Here is a 22,940-nt window from a genome sequence, read left to right on the forward strand (position 1 = left end):
AAACCATGCTGGAAGCTTTTGGAATTAATTAGTTGCAATGAATAGAACAATGTTATCCCTTTATTAGAAAGAAAATCACAAATACGTCTACCAGGATGGTGGCTACAGAAGCTTTGTAAAAATTTCAATGGCTGCAAATTTTCCCCGCTGGCTAGACAGCAGGATGGATTTTTATGACATCCTGTAAGTTGGATAACAGGGGAAGGACATGAAAAGACAGAGTTATTGGAAATAAAAATTCTAGAAATGCAAGAACTTTTTGAGGACTGCTGGGTAATATTGCCAACAGAGGATGTATCAGTAAAACAGCTGAAATCCAAACTCCAAGGGAAAGTGATCCCCAAGGTAGTCAGAATTGGCCACATGCATTTAATCTCTTCCCGACAGCCCTAGTGGTCAAGCATTGATTTTTATTACAGTCTGGAGTTTTGGTTATAGGGTTTTTCCAACTAGGTCAAACGCCAAGCAAACTACTAGTTTTCAATTTAGTCATACATCTTTGATTTAGAAAGTAACTAAACCTTTCTTATTGTTTTTTTATACTTGAGTGCCCTTTTAATTGCATGCAGATCAGTGCGCAGCTCAGGAGGCAAAGGAGCGGCGCACAGCTCTTGCCTGAGAGCGCACACAGAGAAGGGTATGGGTGGAAGGCCACGATGTCTATGCTTTTATTGAATCCGTACCCAGTTTTGTGTGCGTTCTCAGACATAAACTGTGTGCTCTTCTCCCTGAGCTGCAGGTTTTTGAGTAATCAGTTGGGTGTCAGGACCATGATCTCCACCATTCTGCTTACAATTCAAAAGGAACATAAATATACAATTTTAAAAAGTTTTATGAAGTTTTTTTTCAAGCATGTGCCATTAAATTGTGATCTGTAAGTTGGGTGGGTTGATCAATGGGACTCCTACTAGTCTAGAATAGAGAGTACCATAGCATAAAGAGGACCACCATGTGCCCTTTGCATTTTGTCCAGACAGACTCTTGTAGTAAATATAAACCCTAGAAGTGTTTGCGGCTTTCACTGTGTATTGTTGTATCCTGTATTTGTTATTACTCATCTGGAACTTGTGGGAGGCTCCCCGAAGACGGTGAGGCTTCCTAGACTCTCCAAAAAAATGAGCAAATATTCTGGGAGCCGCAATAGTTTTCCACAAACTCTTGGAAAGCAGCTATGTGCAGGATGCCGGGATACTTCGTCTTCAGAAGGGTTCCCGGCATTAAGATGCACATTCAGAGAGGCAGGAAATGGGATGTGGCCTCCAAAAGGGGCTGTGGTTATGCCAAAAATCTCCTATACTATAACCTCCAAAAGTTGGCTATTATATCCTCAACACTGTGAAATATGTATAACATTATTATTATTTAGATCAATTAGTAATCAGACAGGCCTTTTATGCCTGTATGTAGATTAATTTGTATTTCTATGTAGAAATCACAGTAAACCTCCAGCTACCTCCTTACGTTTAAAATCTCTTGTTTTTGAATGTTTTCTTCAGGTTAAATATTATCATTGATTATTGTACAGTTCATATAATTTTTCATCAGCTGACAAGTGCCACTAATCTGACCCCCTTCTGATTGAATACGTTAATAAGACTTTGCTTGGTGCTGATTTTCTAAAGCCTTCCTAGTTTACTGTAGAGCCATACCATACTGCTCACTGTGTGCCCCATTCAACCACCGGCCAAAGTGCGCTAATTTGATCCAGGAAATGTTTGCTAAGTGCCGAATCCCTTGTTACATGGCCACCTAAATTTAATAGTTTTTAAAATAGTCCGTTCATAATAAGCTGGTTACAAAGCCTAAAATAAACTATTTTTTCTCCTTTCACCTTTATCGACTCCTGTGGGTGTAACATAAAAAAGATTTAGGGCCTAGTGATAACTATTGCCCTCTAGAATTTTAATGATTTTAACCATATGAGTCATGGTTTGTAACAGAAGAGGAAGATGGCGTCTTGTTCTTTAAAATTGATGGACTATCATTAGAATCATCTGTCTGAAGGGACCCACAGCGCTACCACACGTGCCACATCCCCTTCATTATCCGGCCTTGATCTACAAATCTGCAGGCTACAAGTCTGCCTGGAGTGGCAGGCACGTGACTGCAATTATGTGTTTTGCATACATGCGGTCACGTGCCAACTAGACGTGCACGGCCGCAATGCAAGTGTATTGAGCGAGGCTGGACACGGCTAGTCGGAATGTGGCCGGGAGTATGCAAATTGCATACTTGTGATCACAGGACTGCCCACTCCCGGTGCTGGTACCGGAGAATCCTCACATCACTGCGTGCAATATGAGGATACACAAGTCTGCAGTCACATAGAGTGGCCTGGTAACCCAGCTTTATCCCACTCCATTAGAGGAGACTGAGCTGCTGTATCAAGCATAGCTGCTACTACAGTTATAACATTTTGCTATTCAGCCCACAATGCAGCAACTTAGAGATCAATTTTAAAGAGGTGGAAAACTCCTTTCCACATAAGAAGAATTCCAATATTTCATACAAAATATTTTTAATAACGAATGTATTATATGAATGAAGGGGAATTTGCCTTTATGAGGTTTTCATGGCAAAGCCTGTATCATAGCGCATTATACCCTGACATTGTGTTACTGAAAGATCGTTTAGTTGTTAATTATTAATTGAACTAGGGACTGTGTGCCTTCCAATCGTATATGGTCCAAGTTAAATTGCTAACCAAATAAAGAGTATCCAGCTTCTCACAAATTTCCAATAATGAAACATTAATGATTGAACTTGTAATAAATCACAACAACCATAATTAATAGTTTTACTCTCTTATTTATGAGAAACCTTTGAAATTTTCTAATTAAGGTCTTGTAATATGTATTTGTGTGGTACGGCTTGGTAATACTGTGCCCATAGCTTGTTATGGGTTTATATTGCCCTATGCCCTGCAGAGTATTTGTCTCTTAGACTTTACCAAAAACATTGCTTCAAGTGCATTTGTATGCTGTATTGGAGAGGCATACATTCTCTGGAAGAATGTATCAGCACCATTATTTGGCACAAAGTTTGTAAACACCTTGTTATATTATCTTTAAAATCTCTGAAAGTAAATGTAGATTCAGACCACAGTTCAAGCATATAATATGTAAAATTATTGCAAACCTTCCATTTAAACAACTTAATCATAATAACTATATAAGGAGCTTTAAAGGATATTCACAATATCTTATTATTATGTACATATATATAGTTATTCATTTGTGTAAATATAGCTCATTGTTAAATCTGCCCCTTTTTTGCACATATCACCCCATATAGATGACCTTCCAGGCGATATTTACCCTCCAGTTGCTGTTAAATCCGTCTTGATGTAGCTCCGCTTCTCCTAGCTGAGCATGTGCAGTGAGTGCAGTCTTTCTCACCTGGCTTCCAGCACGATTCTTCTACGCCTATAGCTCTGACATAAAATATATTCCACGATTAGAATACATTCTATTCTTCTGTGCATTGTGTGATCTTGTTCAGTAGCCTGTGAGCCTGATTTTATCTTCTGCCATCTACATCAACATCTCTGCATGTGTGTTTTTACATTATTGTTCTGTTAGCTGGTTTCCAGGAAAGATCAACAGCCCTGCACTCCACTGTGCTCAGCCTGCACAATGAAGCACTAAACTGTGACATCTGCACAGAGCGGTATTTGTAGTTTCACTGCATTGAGCTGTCAGCGCAGCCATCCAACACAGCTAAACTCTACTTGTATGAGCACTGCAGGGCTCCGTTGTGCAAGCAGAGAGAGCTCAGGAAAGGACCGTTGATTTCTACTTAAAACTAGCTAACAAAGCAATGATGTAAAAACCCACCCAAAGCTATGTTGATGTAGATGATAGTAGATAAAAATCTTTCAGGCAGAGTTATATACAGTGCCTACAAGTAGTATTCAACCCCCTGCAGATTTAGCTGGTTGACACATGCGGAATTAACTTGGCATTGTGACATTTGTACTGTAGATCACCAGGAAGTGGGAAATGCACTGCAGCAAATTTTTTTTTTTTTTTTTTTTTTTTTTTTTAAAACGTAAAAAGTTAATTCAGAGTGTCATTTATTATTCAACCCCTCAAACCACAAGAATTCTGTTTGGTCCCCCTAAAGTATTAAAAAGTAGTTCAGGCACCAAGAATAATGAGCTTCACATGTGTGGATTAAAGATCTCTTTTGCCAGCCTTTTCTGACTATTTAAGACCCTCCCCAAACTTGTGAACAGCACTCAGACATGGTCAACATGGGAAAGACAAAGGAGCATTCCAAGGCCATCAGAGACAAGATCGTGGAGGGTCACAAGGCTGGCAAGGGGTACAAAACCCTTTCCAAGGAGTTGGGCCTACCTGTCTCCACTGTTGGGAGCATCATCCGTAAGTGGAAGGCTTATGGAACTACTGTTAGCCTTCCACGGCCAGGACAGCCTTTGAAAGTGTCCTCCCGTGCCGAGGCCAGGCTTGTCCGAAGAGTCAAGGCTAACCCAAGGACAACAAGGAAGGAGCTCCGGGAAGATCTCATGGCAGTGGGGACATTGGTTTCAGTCAATACCATAAGTAACGTACTCCACCACAATGGTCTCCGTTCCAGACGAGCCCGTAAGGTACCTTTACTTTCAAAGCGTCATGTCAAGGCTCGTCTACAGTTTGCTCATGATCACTTGGAGGACTCTGAGACAGACTGGTTCAAGGTTCTATGGTCTGATGAGACCAAGATCGAGATATTTGGTGCCAACCACACACGTGACGTTTGGAGACTGGATGGCACTGCATATGACCCCAAGAATACCATCCCTACAGTCAAGCATGGTGGTGGCAGCATCATGCTGTGGGGCTGTTTCTCTGCCAAGGGGCCTGGCCATCTGGTCCGCATCCATGGGAAGATGGATAGCACGGCCTACCTGGAGATTTTGGCCAAGAACCTCCACTCTTCCATCAAGGATCTTAAGATGGGTCGTAATTTCATCTTCCAACAAGACAATGACCCAAAGCACACAGCCAAGAAAACCAAGGCCTGGTTCAATAGGGAAAAAGTCAAGGTGTTGGAGCGGCCTAGTCAGTCTCCTGACCTTAACCCAATTGAAAACTTGTGGAAGGAGCTCAAGAATAAAGTCCACATGAGACACCCAAAGAACCTAGATAACTTGGAGAAGATCTGCATGGAGGAGTGGGCCAAGATATCTCCACAGACCTGTGCCGGCCTGATCAGGTCTTATAAAAGACGATTATTAGATGTAATTGCAAACAAGGGTTATTCCACAAAATATTAAACATAGGGGTTGTATAATAATTGACCCACACTTTTATGTTTAAAATTTAATAAAATTCAACTGAGCAACATAACTTTTTGGTTTGTAAGATTTATGCTTCTGTTCATAAAACCTACTCTCGTTTGCAGTTTGAAGGCTCTAACTTATTTGCATCTTATCAAACCAGCTAAATCTGCAGGGGGTTGAATACTACTTGTAGGCACTGTACATGACCATGCATTACATAGAACAACAGTGTATTCTAAACATAGATTAGACTGATAATGTGTGAAATATTTGTGGTAGATGCAGCTGAGCCAAGGGCGGACATTATTCAAAAGCTGTATACGTGACCTTTGCCATATTATGGTAATACACTTCTTTATGTGTCTGTAAGGGAGCTTTCACATTCCGTTTAGTACACGCACTGTGGCCCTGAAGGCTTTACTAGTGCTGGCAAAGCAAACATGCACTCTGCCATGCATCATTTTCAAATGTGTATGCCTACTGGAGGTGGACACTCTAAGTATAGCCAGTGGCACCGTCGGCACATTCGTCCAAATCCCGTTTTGCGGGGGGAGGGGTGCTGTTCGGATATATGCCCCACGGGGCCACCGAGCATGTACTAAACGCAATGTAAAAGCAACCTTACTGAAGCTGCTTTAGTGGTGAAAGTGGGCCTCCTTACCTCTTGGGCTCCTGTGTGGCTGGACAGATTGCACTAATGCTCTGTCCCCCGCTGTTCTAAACATAATTTTGCAGAGCCATGTTGGAAAACCTGCACTATTTTACACATTCATCAGTCAACCTGGCTAGAGGGTAGGACTAGTCAGAAGCACAGAGGAGAGGGAGTGAGGTGTCTGCAGCACTAGGAGGAGCAGGGTACTCTTGGGAAATGTAGTTTTAGCAGTGTAGGAATAGGACCACTCATTGAGCTATGTGAAAATGGAAGCATAGACGGGTTTAAAGAGAAAAAAAAGACAAAGTGCAAAAAATAATCTTTATGTTGATCTTTTACTGTGCTTTGTGAAAAATAATGCAATTCTGGGAATAACCCTATAAGGGTTGGGCAAACCACTAATTACTTTACACTGTGGTAAGTGATAAATCTGCCTTAATATATGTAGCCTAAATGTACTGTACTGTAAAGTGAGTGAATCTACATAAATTATGACCATCAAAAGTGTAAAGAGAAACAAGTATATCCGAATTTAAAGCAGAAGGTTATCAATGAATAATGGAAGCCATGAGAATTCACTTCCATATAAGACAGGTCTCTAGAGCAGCTGTAATGTGCTTATATGAGTAGCAGGAACTTTCCAAAAAATCAGTACCAGATGTGAAATGTAATGCTTAATGTCAAATTCTTTCGAAAGACAAAAGCACAGTAATGTGAGGTGAAGAGAACAGAGGCTTCAGTCAATAAGAAATAGTTCACAGGGAAGCACAAGTTGAAAACAAAGTGATCAGTGTTACTAAAAATCCTAAAGATGTGGATATATTCACTGTTTTTTTATATATATATATATATATATATATATATATATATGTCTGTATTTATATATATATAAAAGGGTGTATGTATATATAAAAGGCTGTATGTGTATCTATATTTATGAGTTTGAATGGTGCAGCAAGTTATTCACTCTACATTCACACACAATAACTGGAAGACAAACAGTGCAAACACTTTGCTTTTTGATTACTGCATCTCTGTGATGGTGATTGCGCAATAGTCTGGTGTAAACACAAAACTGACTGTCCCATGTTATAGTTCAGCAGTCTTTATAGAATAAAAATGTAGCCATATTGGTAAGGGTATGTCCGTTAATAAGCTGGAGAGTTCCAGCAGAATTTTAAATTCAGCTCTTGGGTAAAATCCATGGTCAACATTATTGACATTCCTGACTAATAATTAAACCATATAAAATACCTCTTGAAATGGTTTAGTGAAAGTGCTTGTATATATTGAAACTCGCATGTTTGGTACAGAAAAAAAAACTAGGATAACAAAATAAAAATTTGGCAATAAAAAAGCCATATACAGTTAGGTCCATATATATTTGGACAGAGACAACATTTCTCTAATTTTGGTTCTAGACATTACCACAATGAATTTTAAACAAAACAATTCAGATGCAGTTGAAGTTCAGACTTTCAGCTTTCATTTGAGGGTATCCACATTAAAATTGGATGAAGGGTTTAGGAGTTTCAGCTCCTTAACATGTGCCACCCTGTTTTTAAAGGGACCAACAGTAATTGGACAATTGACTCCAAGGCTATTTCATGGACAGGTGTGGGCAATCCCTTCGTTATGTCATTCTCAATTAAGCAGATAAAAGGCCTTGAGTTGATTTGAGGTGTGGTGCTTGCATTTGGAAGGTTTTGCTGTGAAGTAAACATGTGGTCAAAGGAGCTCTCCATACAGGTGAAACAAGCCATCCTTAAGCTGCAAAAACAGAAAAAACCCATCCGAGAAATTGCTACAATATTAGGAGTGGCAAAATCTACAGTTTGGTACATCCTGAGAAAGAAAGAAAGCACTGGTGAACTCATCAATGCAAAAAGACCTGGGCACAGAAGACAACAGTGGTGGATGATCGCAGAATAATCTCCATGGTGAAGAGAAACCCCTTCACAACAGCCAACCAAGTGAACAACACTCTCCAGGAGGTAGGCGTATCAATATCCAAATCTACCATAAAGAGAAGACTGCATGAAAGTAAATACAGAGGGTTCACTGCACGGTGCAAGCCACTCATAAGCATCAAGAATAAAAAGGCTAGAATGGACTTTGCTAAAAAACATCTAAAAAAGCCAGCACAGTTCTGGAAGAACATTCTTTGGACAGATGATACCAAGATCAACCTCTACAAGAATGATGGAAAGAGAAAAGTATGGCGAAGGCGTGGTACAGCTCATGATCCAAAGCATACCACATCATCTGTAAAACACGGCGGAGGCAGTGTGATGGCTTGGGCATGCATGGCTGCCAGTGGCACTGGGTCACTAGTGTTTATTGATGATGTGACACAGGACAGAAGCAGCCAAATGAATTCTGATGTATTCAGAGCCATACTGTGTGCTCAGATCCAGCCAAATGCAGCCAAACTGATTGGTCGTCGTTTCATACTACATTTGGACAATGACCCAAAACATAAAGCCAAAGCAACCCAGGAGTTTATTAAAGCAAAGAAGTGGAATATTCTTGAATGGCCAAGTCAGTCACCTGATCTCAACCCAATTGAGCATGCATTTCACTTGTTAAAGACTAAACTTCAGACTATAAAGGCCCACAAACAAACAGCAACTGAAAACCACCGCAGTGAAGGCCTGGCAGAGCATCAAAAAGGAGGAAACACAGCGTCTGGTGATGTCCATGAGTTCAAGACTTCAGGCAGTCATTGCCAACAAAGGGTTTTCAACCAAGTACTAGAAATTAACATTTTATTTACAATTATTTTTTAAATCAAATATTTTTCATTGTTAAAACTTTTTTTGTAACACAACAGTAAAACAAATAAAACAACCCAACCAAAGATGGGACCCAGTCCCTATTCTTTCCCTCCCCCCACAACACATCGCCCTTTCAAACTAAATATTTTGAGTTAAATGTTCCACAGTTCTGTCCACAGCAAATTAACAATCTTACAGTATGAATAGTCACAATTGTATTAAGGGGTATCTAACTCTTGCTTTGGAGCAGTTATATACATGTCTAAAGCAGTCCAATGTAGGATTTTGCACCTGTCAAGTAATCTATACATCAATCATAGCAGACCAAGTCGAAATCTATGCAGGTCTCTGGATGCTAGGCCGGAGCCGTCAATCCATGGAGCCCATATTTTTTCAAATTTGGAGATGGCCTTCCTTTTCAGATATATACTTTTTTCCAGATTTAATAACCAATTAATCTTTTTTATAAATTCTGTCACCGTGGGCGCCTGCTCTGATAACCAATGTTGGGCTATTAGTTTCCTAGCCATGTATAACATGCGTGCCACCGCTATTTTGCCATGTTCGTCAGTGCTCAGATCTTCTATATATCCCAGTATGCAAACTAATGGTGAGGGATCTGAATCGACTGAGTATGTTCTATCAATGATCGCTATTACATCCCTCCAGACGTTTTCCAGAGCAGGGCAGGTCCACATCATATGAAGCATGTTAGCCGGGGATGTTTTACATCTAGCACATAAGGAGTCTGGTTGAAGCCCTATATCGTGGAGAAATTGGGGTGTTCTATATGACTGGTGCAGCACCTGTAAGTGGGAGAATCTATGGGACTCACTCAGAGATAACTGGGGAACTCTTTCCAGTATTTCAGACCACAGCCCCTCTTCAATAGGGCCTATCAAGCCCTCCCATTTTTCTTTTGATCTTATGGGGTGTTTTGCTAATACCAGGTCCAGCAGACCCCTATAAAGCAATGAGATTAGCCCCCCAGAATTATGTGAGCTAGCCATTCTCTGTATTATAGCATTTTGAGGAACTCCATTATTTAGCACAAGACCCTCTGCCTGATATGCATGTCGTAACTGAAGGTACTTATAAAATTCGGTGTTGGGCAGTCCATATTCATTTTGTATCTGTGTAAACTCCTTGAGTGAATCTCCCGCTAAAACATGAGTGAATCTTTCTAGTCCTTTTAGACTCCAATTTTTAAACCCTTCCAATTTATATAGGTTAGGGGGCCATGGCGTTTCCCACAGTGATGTAAATTGTGAGATCCCTTGTATCCCCTGTAATTTCCTTACTGACCATTAAAGTTTGTGTATTAACAGCGTAGTTGGGGTTCTACAAGAGGGTGTCTTAAATTTGTGAGCCTCCAATGCTCCATAGAGTCTGAGTGATTTAAAATGTGATTGGAGTAGAAGACGTTGAGCCCCCCCTCCCCCTCCTGGGTCGTCCCACCCACGAATATGCTGGAGCAGAGCTGCCATATAATAAACCCACGGATTTGGTACAGCAAGGCCACCCATTGTTTTATCTCTTTGCAAAGTTTCCAGTTTAATTCTTGGATCCTGTTTTCCCCAGATTAAGTCCCTGAACATGCTGTTTACTTTAAGGAAATATCTCTGGGGAAGCCATATTGGAGAATTATGCAATACATATAAGCAATTGTGGCATCCAGATCATCTTGACCAAGTTAGTGCGGCCCACCACTGACAGTGGCAATTTAGACCACGTGTCCAGTTTACACTTGAATCTGGCCAGTATTGGGTTGAGGTTTAGCTTCTCATAGTCAGTGACTTTAGATGTTACATTAATACCCAAATATTTAAATTCATTGACCACTTGTAAGCCCGAGTCAGTATAGTGAGGTGCATTAATGTTCCCATTATCTATTGGAAGCAATACTGACTTAGTCCAATTAATCGCCAAACCCGAAAATTTCCCAAACTTCTCAATTGTCTCCATAGCTACAGATAATGTTTTGGAGGCTTCCGCTAAAAATAGTAGTGCATCGTCAGCATAAAGCGCAATTTTCTCCTCTATATTCCCTCTGCGAAATCCCATTATGCCAGGGTGCATCCTGATAGCCGCAGCTAGTGGTTCAATGGCCAGTGCGAACTTATTTACAATCATTTAATCTGTCCAATTACTTTTGGTCCCTTTAAAAACAGGGTGGCACATGTTAAGGAGCTGAAACTCCTAAACCCTTCATCCAATTTTAATGTGGATACCCTCAAATGAAAGCTGAAAGTCTGAACTTCAACTGCATCTGAATTGTTTTGTTTAAAATTCATTGTGGTAATGTCTAGAACCAAAATTAGAAAAATGTTGTCTCTGTCCAAATATATATGGACATAACTGTAACATTAAAATCAATACTAGGACATACATGACTAATGGCACCCTTTTTTCAATTTGAAACAATATCAAAATAACCTGTGACTAAGTAGCAATTAGACTTCATCTGTCCCAAACTTGTCAATGCTCACATGATATTATTGAGCCTATACATGGTGGCTTTGATGCTTAAAAATCCAGTTTTATTCTCAGTTCACTGCTCATAATGACAAAGACAAGAGAGACCGGAAATACTATTATTACTAAACACAAGCAATCTAAAGAGTCCAAGACTATCTTTTAAGACCTTGTTTCGACAATTTGAAATGTGATCATGAAATTTGCTACTCTTGAACAAGTCATTAACCTTATAGAACATGGGGGAAATAGGAAAATGAAAGGGGTATTCTTAAGTTGTCTCTTGAGTATCTCAAAGCAATGGAATCTCCTTAGTTTCCTTACTTCTTGGTTTCTAGCAGGGTGGGCTCTCCTCATTGAGTGACAGCTCTGGTGCATAGTAGAACTGTTGTATTAATAGAACTATGAAGCTCAGCACAAATTCTGCTGTAAGACATTTTATTTGTCAGTAGTTTGTTTTTGAGTCTACACTGTTATAACTATATTTATACGTAGATATAGCAGGGCATTTGAATAAGCACACCATTCTGAACAGGGAGAGCAGAGAGCCCTGATTAGATCTGCTATGAAAACTGTAAGCTGGTGATTTTACAAGATTTTAACTGCATTTCTTCAGAAGATGAGAGGGAGAGGGAGGGTGGTGAGCAGGTAACTGCTGCATGGCAATCAATGGGCTTGAGGGAGTTGACTGGAATGCTAAGAGTTAACCCCATAACTGAAATTTGACTACTGTGAACCCTCTGGTGGCTGAGGTTCATGAAATGAGCTGTACACTATAAGACATAATAGCTATCATTGTAGGAGAATGACAGCAGATAGAAAAAGCAAATCAATTGCAAACTTGCTTATGTTGAATCTGTCTTACTAATGAAAGCAATTTAAGAACTTGACTGCACCCTTTTAATGACGGAATGCTATGAAAGTTGGTTGAAAATGTAGAACATATAATATCCAGGCTGAGCTGAAATCGAAAGCTCTGGAGAACTCTAAAGTAAAGACATAAAATAGCGACTTATATAGACAAACGACAATCCATGTAGGAAAGTATACAGTGGACAGATGAAACCAAACTAGAGCTCTGGCAATGCCTACCAGCGTTATGTTTATAGGTGATAAATTGAAGCTTATAAAGAAAAGTGCATTCTTCTTATAATGAAACATAGTGGAGGATCCATAATGTTGCTGGGCTGCTTTGCTGCCTCTGGGACTTGAAAGTATTACAAGAACAATGAAATCAAAGGATTACCAGAGCATTTTACTGTGAAATGTGTTCCCAGGTGTAAGGAAAGCAGCTTTTAGTCAAACTTATTGGGCTCTACAGCTGGATAATAATACATACAGAAATATACAAGAGTCGAGAAGGAAGAAAATAAGACTGTTGTGAGCTGGCAAGCAATGAGTCCTGATCTAACTCCAGTTGAAAATCTTTGGAGGAAGCTGAAATGTGTTGGGAAAAGGAAACCTGCAAGCATTCAAGAGAATTACAGTAAGATTAAAATGGACGAATTAAATTGGACGAATGCAATCAGATAAAAAATCGGATTGCATTTGGTCCAGTGTTAATCTATGTGGATGTGCTCATATGCGGTTTTTTTTTCAACTCCAATCAAATCGAGATCGGACTGAAAAAAAAAACGCAGCATGATGCGATTACATGCGAAATTCGGATTGCATGCACCCATATAAGTCTATGGGTGCATGTGAAACATCGCACTGCACTCGGATATCATCCAAGTGCAATGCTATTCCCGTGGAGGATGACAGTGGAGGAGATAGAAAAATTACTTTCTCCGTCTCCTCCGCAGCTGCGCTGCGATTCTCTCATGCGAGAGGATCAGAGCACAGAGCACTGACACTCGGCTCACACCCGCAGAGCACTGACACTCGGCTCACGCTCGCAGAGTACAGAGCACTGACACTTGGCTCACGCTCGCAGAGTACAGAGCACTGACACTTGGCTCACGCTCGCAGAGTACAGAGCACTGACACTTGGCTCACGCTCGCAGAGCACTGACACTCGGCTCACGCTCGCAGAGCACTGACACTCGGCTCACGCTGGCAGAGTACAGAACACTGACACTCGGCTCACGCTCGCAGAGTACAGAGCACTGACACTCGGCTCACGCTCGCAGAGTACAGAGCACTGACACTTGGCTCACGCTTGCAGAGTACAGAGCACTGACACTCGGCTCACGCTCGCAGACTACAGAGCACTGACACTCAGCTCACACTCGCAGAGCACAGAGCACTGACACTCGGCTCACGCTCGCAGAGTACAGAGCACTGACACTCGGCTCACGCTCGCAGAGTACAGAGCACTGACACTTGGCTCACGCTTGCAGAGTACAGAGCACTGACACTCGGCTCACGCTCGCAGACTACAGAGCACTGACACTCAGCTCACACTCGCAGAGCACAGAGCACTGACACTCGGCTCACGCTCGCAGAACACTGACACTCGGCTCACGCTCGCAGAGCACTGACACTCGGCTCACGCTGGCAGAGTACAGAACACTGACACTCGGCTCACGCTCGCAGAGTACAGAGCACTGACACTCGGCTCACGCTCGCAGAGTACAGAGCACTGACACTCGGCTCACGCTCGCAGAGCACTGACACTCAGCTCACGCTCGCAGAGCACAGAGCACTGACACTCGGCTCACGCTCACAGAGCACTGACACTGGGCTCACGCTCTCAGTAGAGCAGGAACCGAATGTCATTAGCATATTGCATCGGATGCCATACGCTAATGTGACTCTGGGCCTAAGGGCTCTCTCACACTGGTGAGTAGCCAGCGTATAACTCAGACGAGTGCTATGTGATTGGATAGCACTCGCTCCAATGTTAATCTATGGAGCAGTGCCGACTAGTGGTTATTTTCTTATGCTGAGTCAGCATGAGAAAAAAAATAGCTGCATGCTGTGATTGTCAGTGTATATTGGATGGCGTGCCCCCATATAAGTCAATGGGTGTGTGCAAAACATCGGACTGCACTCTGATGTCATCTGAATGCAGTCCGATGTACGCCGATTCACAGAATAGAGTAGATGGTGATATTAAGTTCTCCATCTTCTCCGCACCTGTGATCCGATTCTCACATGCGAGAGAATCGTATCACAGTAAAATGACACTCGGCTCTCGCACCCTAAGTGAATCCCATAGGCTGTCTATACAGAACACCTCAATTCCTGTAAGACATAGGGGTGTGGCCAAACCCCTTATGATTTCAATACTAAGGAAATCCTGAAAACATAACGTGTTGGGGGCCATGAGGATTGGAGTTTGGGGGAACACTGATCTAGATTAGTGTTGAGCGAGTATGTTCTGTTAACCCTTTCACCGAGTATGCTCGGACGAACACCGAGTAGTTACAGAGTGCTCGGTGATATGTTTGAATCACTCCCGTGTGCATGATTTGTGACAGTTTAACTGCTTTACTACCTGTGAGGACTATGTAAGAAGCAGGCATTCCTCACATGTATCAAAGCTGTCAAACAGTCGCAAATCATGCACACGGAAGCGATTCAAACATATCACCGAGCACGGTATAAATACTCGGTGCTCCCCCGAGTATAGTCGGCGAAAGGGTTAACAAAACATACTCTCTCATCACTAATCTAGATGTAAAGTGCACTCAGCAAATTTAATGCACATGATGCGGTCTTGCCCTAATTTGGATTTATTTTGGAAAGGCATACTGGAAATTATAAAAAGGTTTACTTGGTAAATAAAACTCCCTCACCCATTGTTTGCAATGTAGGGTACATCAAAGACCTACCCACTGACGAATTAGGTAAGACTGCTATGTCCTGTATGTTATTTATGGCCAGAAAATTGATAGCCAGCGAGAAGGATATTTAGCTTTCATCCTAAGTCATATTGCAAGGCTCATTATAGGGTAAAGATCACTGCTTCCAATAGGTGGCACTAGAGTTCTAATTACCTCCATAATTACCTCGTCTGCCTGTGCTCTGCGCCGCAGGTTTCTATTGCGCAGCGCTGGGGAGTCACTGTCACTTCCCGGCGCCTGCGCAATAGAAACCTGCAGCGCAGAGCACAGGCAGATGGGGCCGGGATGAAGCAAAGCGCGCTCTATGTGAGCTCTATGTGAGCGGCGCTTTGCGCATGCCCGGAAGTCAGGGAGCACAGTGCATGTCACAGGGCCCTGTGACGTGCAGGGGAGGGGGGGAATATGATAATTAAGCATATAGGCGGGATTTGGGGGAATAATAAGCACATAGACGGGGATTGATTGGCATCCCCCGGACGCCAAGCCTGGGCAAAATAGAATTGATTAAAGCGCTTTTCTCTGCAATCAAACCTTTACTATGGGCCATACAGGTATGTATAGATTTACTTTTCTATACCCTGTATGGTCATTGTAGAGGTCTGATAACTCCCAGGGGGTGACAAATTCCCTTTAAAGATGCAGCATCAAATAAATGAGTAAGAGGTGAAAGTTATAAAAGACATATAATTATGGTTCCTTTTAACTATTAGCTTCCACAGATTAGTTACATGGTGCAAAATATAAGAGTTTAGGGCTTTAATTACCTTCTTATCTTTATCTTGGATTTCACAAAGAAGCATAGAGGATTCCAGGGCTGTGAAGTCGATAAGCCAAACTTCCGACTCTGACTCCAACTCCACGACCCCACAGCACAGCCTCAATACTGAGCATGTACATAAAGTGCAGCACAGATTCATCTCCACTAAAAGCCGAGATCCTTAGATCAGGAACAGAACAGTCATTTATAGGACATTTCAACCTTTCCCAAATTCTTATGTAAATATGTACAGCACATCCTACATTGTACTACTGTACCCAATTTATTATATATTTTAGGAGTCGGAGTCAGTCCACTTTATACCGACTCCACCAAAATGGACACCAACTCCACAGCCCTGGAAGATTCCATGCAATACCGACCCAACAAATCCTGGCTTGTTGTACTGGGCTCCATATGTACGGAGGTATTCTCTCCAATAAGCACTGCGATATGGCTACGTACGCTTGAACAGATTTTCCTTGTTTGCCCACAGATATACAGTGGTGGCCAAAAGTATTGGCACCCCTGCAATTCTGTCAGATAATACTCAGTTTCTTCCTGAAAATGATTGCAATCACAAATTCTTTGGTATTATTATCTTCATTTAATTTGCTTGCAAGGAAAAAACACAAAAGAGAATGAAGCTAAAATCAAATCATTGATCATTTCACACAAAACTCCAAAAATGGGCAAGACAAAAGTATTGGCACTCTCAGCCTAATACTTGGTTGCACAACCTTTAGCCAAAATAACTGCGAACAACCGCTTCCGGTAACCATCAATGAGTTTCTTACAATGCTCTGCTGGAATTGTAGACCATTCTTCTTTGGCAAACTGCTCCAGGTCCCTGATATTTGAATGGTGCCTTCTCCAAACTGCCATTTTGAGATCTCTCCACAGGCGTTCTATGGGATTCAGGTCTGGACTCATTGCTGGCCACCTTAGAATTCTTCATTGCTTTCTCTCAAACCATTTTATAGTGCTTTTGGAAGTGTGTTTTGGGTCATTGTCCTGCTGGAAGACCCATGACCTCTGAGGGAGACCCAGCTTTCTCACACTGGGCCCTACATTATGCTGCAAAATTTGTTGGTAGTCTTCAGACTTCATAATGCCATGCACACGGTCAAGCAGTCCAGTGCCAGAGGCAGCAAAGCAACCCCAAAACATCAGGGAACCTCCACCATGTTTGACTGTAGGGACCGTGTTCTTTTCTTTGAATGCCTCTTTTTTTTCCTGTACACTCTATGTTGATGCTTTTTCCCAAAAAGCTCTACTTTTGTCTCATCTGACCAGAGAACATTCTTCCAAAACGTTTTAGGCTTTCTCAGGTAAGTTTTGGCAAACTCCAGCCTGGCTTTTTTATGTCTCGGGGTAAAAAGTGGGGTCTTCCTGGGTATCCTACCATACAGTCCCTTTTCATTCAGACGCCGACGGATAGTACGGGTTGGCACTGTTGTACCCTCGGACTGCAGGGCAGCTTGAACTTGTTTGGATGTTAGTCGAGGTTCTTTATCCACCATCCGCACAATCTTGCGTTGAAATCTCTCGTCAATTTTCCTTTTTCGTCCACATCTAGGGAGGATAGCCACAGTGCCATGGGCTTTAAACTTCTTTATGACACTGCGCACGGAAGACACAGGAACATTCAGGTCTTTGGAGATGGACTTGTAGCCTTGAGATTGCTCATGCTTCCTCACAATTTGGTTTCTCAAGTCCTCAGACAGTTCTTTGGTCTTCTTTCTTTTCTCCATGCTCAATGTCGTACACACAAGGACACAGGACAGAGGTTGAGTCAACTTTAATCCATGTTAACTGGCTGCAAGTGTGATTTAGTTATTGCCAACACCTGTTAGGTGCCACAGGTAAGTTACAGGTGCTGTTAATTACACGAATTAGAGAAGCATCACATGATTTTTCAAACAGTGCCAATACTTTTGTCCACCCCTTTTTTAGGTTTGGTGTGGAATTATATCCAATTTGGCTTTAGGACAATTCTTTTTGTGTTTTTTCATTGGAGACAAATTAAACCAGAGTGTTCCTTACATTATGAGTTTGTTTTAACTCATAATTGTGGTAATTTTAGACATACATATGTTTTAGAGTGTCTCCTAGCCATAATGTTTTCTAGCAACCACACTGCAGGAGAATCCTGGCGCATGGTCACTCTGGAGCAGCTGAGGAAAGCCACAGCTCAGGTAGGAAAATCTGTCCACAGACAACTATTAGTTGTATTCTCCACAAATCTGACTTTTATGGTACAGTGGGAAGAAGAAAGCCATTTTTGAAAGCAAGTTCATAAGAAGTTCCATTTGCAAAAAGACATGTAGAGGCACGGCTAGAATGTGGAAGAAGGTGCTCTGGTCAGATGAGGGCAAAGTAGAACTTTTTGGGCTCAAAGCAAATCTCTTTGTGCGGCTGAAAACTAACACTATTAATCACCCTGAAAACACCATTCCCACCATCAAACATGTTGGTGGCAGCATCATGCTGCAGGGATGCTTTTCTTCAGCAGAGACAGGGAAGTTGGTCAGAGTAGATGAGAAGATGGATAGAGCTAAATACAGGGCAATCCTGAAGGAAAACCTGTTAGAGGCTGTAAAAGACTTGACACTGGGGCATAAGTTTACCATCCAGCAGGACAATGACCCTAACATACTGCCAGTGCTACAGTGGAATGGTTTAGATGAAAGCATATTCATGTGTGTGAATGGCCCAGTTACAGACCAGACCTAAATCTCATTGAGAATCTGTGGTAAGACTTGAAGATTTCTGTTCACGGACGACTCCATCCAATCTCACTGAGCGACAGCGAGTGTGCAAAGAAAAATGGGCAAAAATATTACCTCTAGATGTACAAAACTGGTAGAGACAGAACCCAAAAGACTGCAGCAGTAATTGCAGCGAAAGATAGTCCTACAAAGTATTGACTCGGGGGGGCTGAATAAAAATGCATTTCTTAATTTTCCCATTTATATATTTCAAATATTTAAGAAACCCTGTATCATTTCATGTACAAGTAACAAATACTTGCTACTTTGTGTTGGTACAATGCCTTAAAAAAGAATTCATACCCCTTGAAGTTTTCTAAATTTTTTCACCTACAAATCTAAATGTATTTTATTGGGATTTTTGCGATATACGAACACAATGGAGCAAGTACCTATAATAGTCATGTATGGCTAGTTAATACCTAGTACATAGATTTTGGATGAGATAATGCTGTAGGTTTACATACCTGTAATGGGGCAGGTGTATGAATAGTTCTGTCTAATATCCCTATAGAATATATGCCACATGTGTGTACAGTGTTTCTTCTGAAGCTGTAATGCAGATGTCTGCTCGGATTGTATACGACTCTGGCTCTATATGACTGCGGCTTGTCATCATCAATTATTAGTTTTTTACTGCCAGCTTTCCGCTTATATTTTCTGTATAATACAGTAACATTAGGACCACATGGGAAACACCTCAGCGGCATTTGCATTGATAATTTGGATACATGAATGCAGATCTAATGTAATGTGCTAAATGCTTACTAATTTTAACATAAATTCATTTACAGCATCAGTGTTTTCCGCCAATGCCAATTAGTGACTTTGTCTGCAGATCATTATCTTGCTAATATGAGAATATTCTGCCGGTTGTAATGTTTAGAAATTAATTCTGGCATTTTTATAATAATAGAAGTTTCTTAGATAAAGTAAGGTCTACCCACCTAGTTAAGAGCACAAATACACTGCGGCATTACGTGGGATGCAGAAATATATTATATATTTCTAGTAGATTACATTTAGCTGGGTCATTATTTTTATTTCTCAGTTCTACTAAGAAGGATCTCTTATTAAATAATGTCTAAGGACTGGGTTGCTTGATATGGGTGTCTGGCATCTATTGGGTATCAATGGCAGTGAAACCCTCTAATACTACCTGTTTAGATCATACTGTAGCTTGTTTGTGTGACAGGTATATTTCCTTTGTGCCTCATTGTATGTATGACGGCACCATGCAAAGTTGGATTAGCAAAGGGGTAGGGGTAAGAATTAGTAAAGAGGACATGGCCCCTCACAGCCCAATTATAGAAAAACGGGTTCCAGCTTATAACTGAAGTAGATGTACTTTTTTAATGCATGAACAGGAAAAATGTGACATGTTTATTAAATGGAACATGTCAGAAAGGTTTACCCTCTTAAACCATTAAAGAAGCCCTCCTATCAAAGTTTTTATCTTCTTAATATATTGCAATCATCATATTATATGGCACTGTGTACTTACAATTGCTCATTTTGGCTTTCCACCCAGCTAATTATCTTTTCTCTACTTAATGTATACACAGGAAGTCTTTATTCCCTATATTTATCATTCCCCTCTTCAACTCCTGGCCCAGCTGCTGCCTCTTACCCTCTGCCATAGACTTTTGCAATGACTCATGACTTGTGCAGAGAAAATTGACCTCCTGTTTCTACATAGAGCTTAGAAGGATTCAGCTAGTTAGTTTTTAATCACATGATATCATAGAAATAGTGGAAAAGAGAAGAATTAGCTGGGTAGAAGGACAAAATGAGCAATTGTAAGTACACAGTGTTGTATAATAGCAGAAACCTGGCTGATTGACAGGTCAGTGGCTGTGTAACAGAGCAAACAACCTGCTGCTAAGTAGGAAATAGCTGGAAGTGCATCATCACGTCCCATTGCACTTCCAGGCACAAGTTCAAAATGCCGTTTCTTGGAGCTGGAGCAGTGCATTTGGGTCATAAAGGGATCAACGGGCTTATCTTTTAAAGGGCAACACAGTCATATTAATGGCTGGGGAGGGGAAAGTAAAAGTTTCTGACAGGTTCCAGGTAAGATTCCAGATTCCCTTAATACATTTTTCTCATTTTAGTCCAGTGCTCTTTACCCTAACAATTGTATGAAATGTCAGTCTTAAGTAAATATCCCAGTTTTTGTCCACTTTTATTCTGGAGCTCTAATATTTAAGGTCTTGTGAAGAGGCATGGACCATTATGCGACCACTGTTATTTTCTATCCCTTAGTGGTGGCCATATATGTTGCCAGTCCATAGTGAATAAATATAGGTAAATATACAGTATACTTCACTGTGCCTATTGAGGAGTACCAGAAATCTTCAAAATATAGAAGCATCTCTGTATTATCTGTATATAATTTGCATTGCATCAGTATATCATCAGCATGGCATTACGTTTTTAAAGGGGCTACCTTATGTGATTTAATGATCCCCTAAATGATAGACCATCATTATTAATGATTTGCAATACATATGCAATACTGATAATTTGCTACAATATCACATATAATACCGATGAATACATACAGTGCCTACAAGTAGTATTCAACCCCCTGCAGATTTAGCTGGTTGACACATGCGGAATTAACTTGGCATTGTGACATTTGTACTGTAGATCAGCCTGGAAGTGGGAAATGCACTGCAGCAAATTTTTTATTTTTTTTTTAAAACGTTAAAAGTTAATTCAGAGTGTCATTTATTATTCAACCCCTCAAACCACAAGAATTATGTTTGGTCCCCCAAAAGTATTAAGAAGTAGTTCAGGCACCAAGAATAATGAGCTTCACATGTGTGGATTAAAGATCTCTTTTGCCAGCCTTTTCTGACTATTTAAGACCCTCCCCAAACTTGTGAACAGCACTCAGACATGGTCAACATGGGAAAGACAAAGGAGCATTCCAAGGCCATTAGAGGCAAGATCGTGGAGGGTCACAAGGCTGGCAAGGGGTACAAAACCCTTTCCAAGGAGTTGGGCCTACCTGTCTCCACTGTTGGGAGCATCATCCGTAAGTGGAAGGCTTATGGAACTACTGTTAGCCTTCCACGACCAGGACAGCCTTTGAAAGTGTCCTCCCGTGCCGAGGCCAGGCTTGTCCGAAGAGTCAAGGCTAACCCAAGGACAACAAGGAAGGAGGTCCGGGAAGATCTCATGGCAGTGGGGACATAGTTTCAGTCAATACCATAAGTAACGTACTCCACCGCAATGGTCTCCGTTCCAGACGAGCCCTAAGGTACCTTTACTTTCAAAGCGTCATGTCAAGGCTCGTCTACAGTTTGCTCATGATCACTTGGAGGACTCTGAAACAGACTGGTTCAAGGTTCTATGGTCTGATGAGACCAAGATCGAGATCTTTGGTGCCAACCACACACGTGACGTTTGGAGACTGGATGGCACTGCATGCGACCCCAAGAATACCATCCCTAGAGTCAAGCATGGTGGTGGCAGCATCATGCTGTGGGGCTGTTTCTCTGCCAAGGGGCCTGGCCATCTGGTCCGCATCCATGGGAAGATGGATAGCACGGCCTACCTGGAGATTTTGGCCAAGAACCTCCGCTCCTCCATCAAGGATCTTAAGATGGGTCGTAATTTCATCTTCCAACAAGACAACGACCCAAAGCACACAGCCAAGAAAACCAAGGCCTGGTTCAAGAGGGAAAAAGTCAAGGTGTTGGAGTGGCCTAGTCAGTCTCCTGACCTTAACCCAATTGAAAACTTGTGGAAGGAGCTCAAGAATAAAGTCCACATGAGACACCCAAAGAACCTAGATAACTTGGAGAAGATCTGCATGGAGGAGTGGGCCAAGATAACTCCACAGACCTGTGCCGGCCTGATCAGGTCTTATAAAAGACGATTATTAGCTGTAATTGCAAACAAGGGTTATTCCACAAAATATTAAACATAGGGGTTGTATAATAATTGACCCACACTTTTATGTTTAAAATTTAATAAAATTCAACTGAGCAATGTAGTGCCGGCGTCCCTGCCCTCTGCTAGGCAGGGACGCTGTTCCCCTCACCGCTCTGCTCCGTGCCCGGCGTCCCTCTCCCGCTCTGCTGGCAGCGCGCGCTCCTTCCCGGCCACTGTGCTTAGGGCGCGCGCGCGCGCCCTCCCTCCCTCTTAAAGGGGCCGCGCGCGCCGTCCTAAGGAGTCCCCGGCCAATGGCCAGAGGACTTTACCATATATAAGGCACCTCCTCCAAAATGGAGGTGCCCGAGCAATGTTGTTGCACTGTTCACTACTCTGCTTCAGCCCTCAGGTCCCGTTGCCAGTTACCTGCCAGTTACCTGCCAGTTACCTGCCAGATTCCTGCCTGATTATCTGCTACCTGCCTGCTAGTCTGAGGTCCGACGGTCTGCCTTGCTACTCCTGTCAGTCTGTCTAAGGACCAGCCTGCC

At 41.9% G+C, this 22,940-nt stretch overlaps 1 protein-coding gene across 4 annotated transcripts in view; it reads left to right on the plus strand.

Annotated features, from left to right (window-relative positions):
- The window catches only part of VAV3 (vav guanine nucleotide exchange factor 3), a 256,738-nt gene that overhangs the window by 194,218 nt on the left and 39,580 nt on the right, over window positions 1-22,940 (plus strand). The window lies entirely within an intron of this gene.

Source organism: Phyllobates terribilis, unplaced genomic scaffold (genome assembly GCF_046119375.1).
Source record: "Phyllobates terribilis strain yellow unplaced genomic scaffold, ASM4611937v1 Scaffold_8__6_contigs__length_399053987, whole genome shotgun sequence".
NCBI classification, from domain to species: domain Eukaryota; kingdom Metazoa; phylum Chordata; class Amphibia; order Anura; family Dendrobatidae; genus Phyllobates; species Phyllobates terribilis.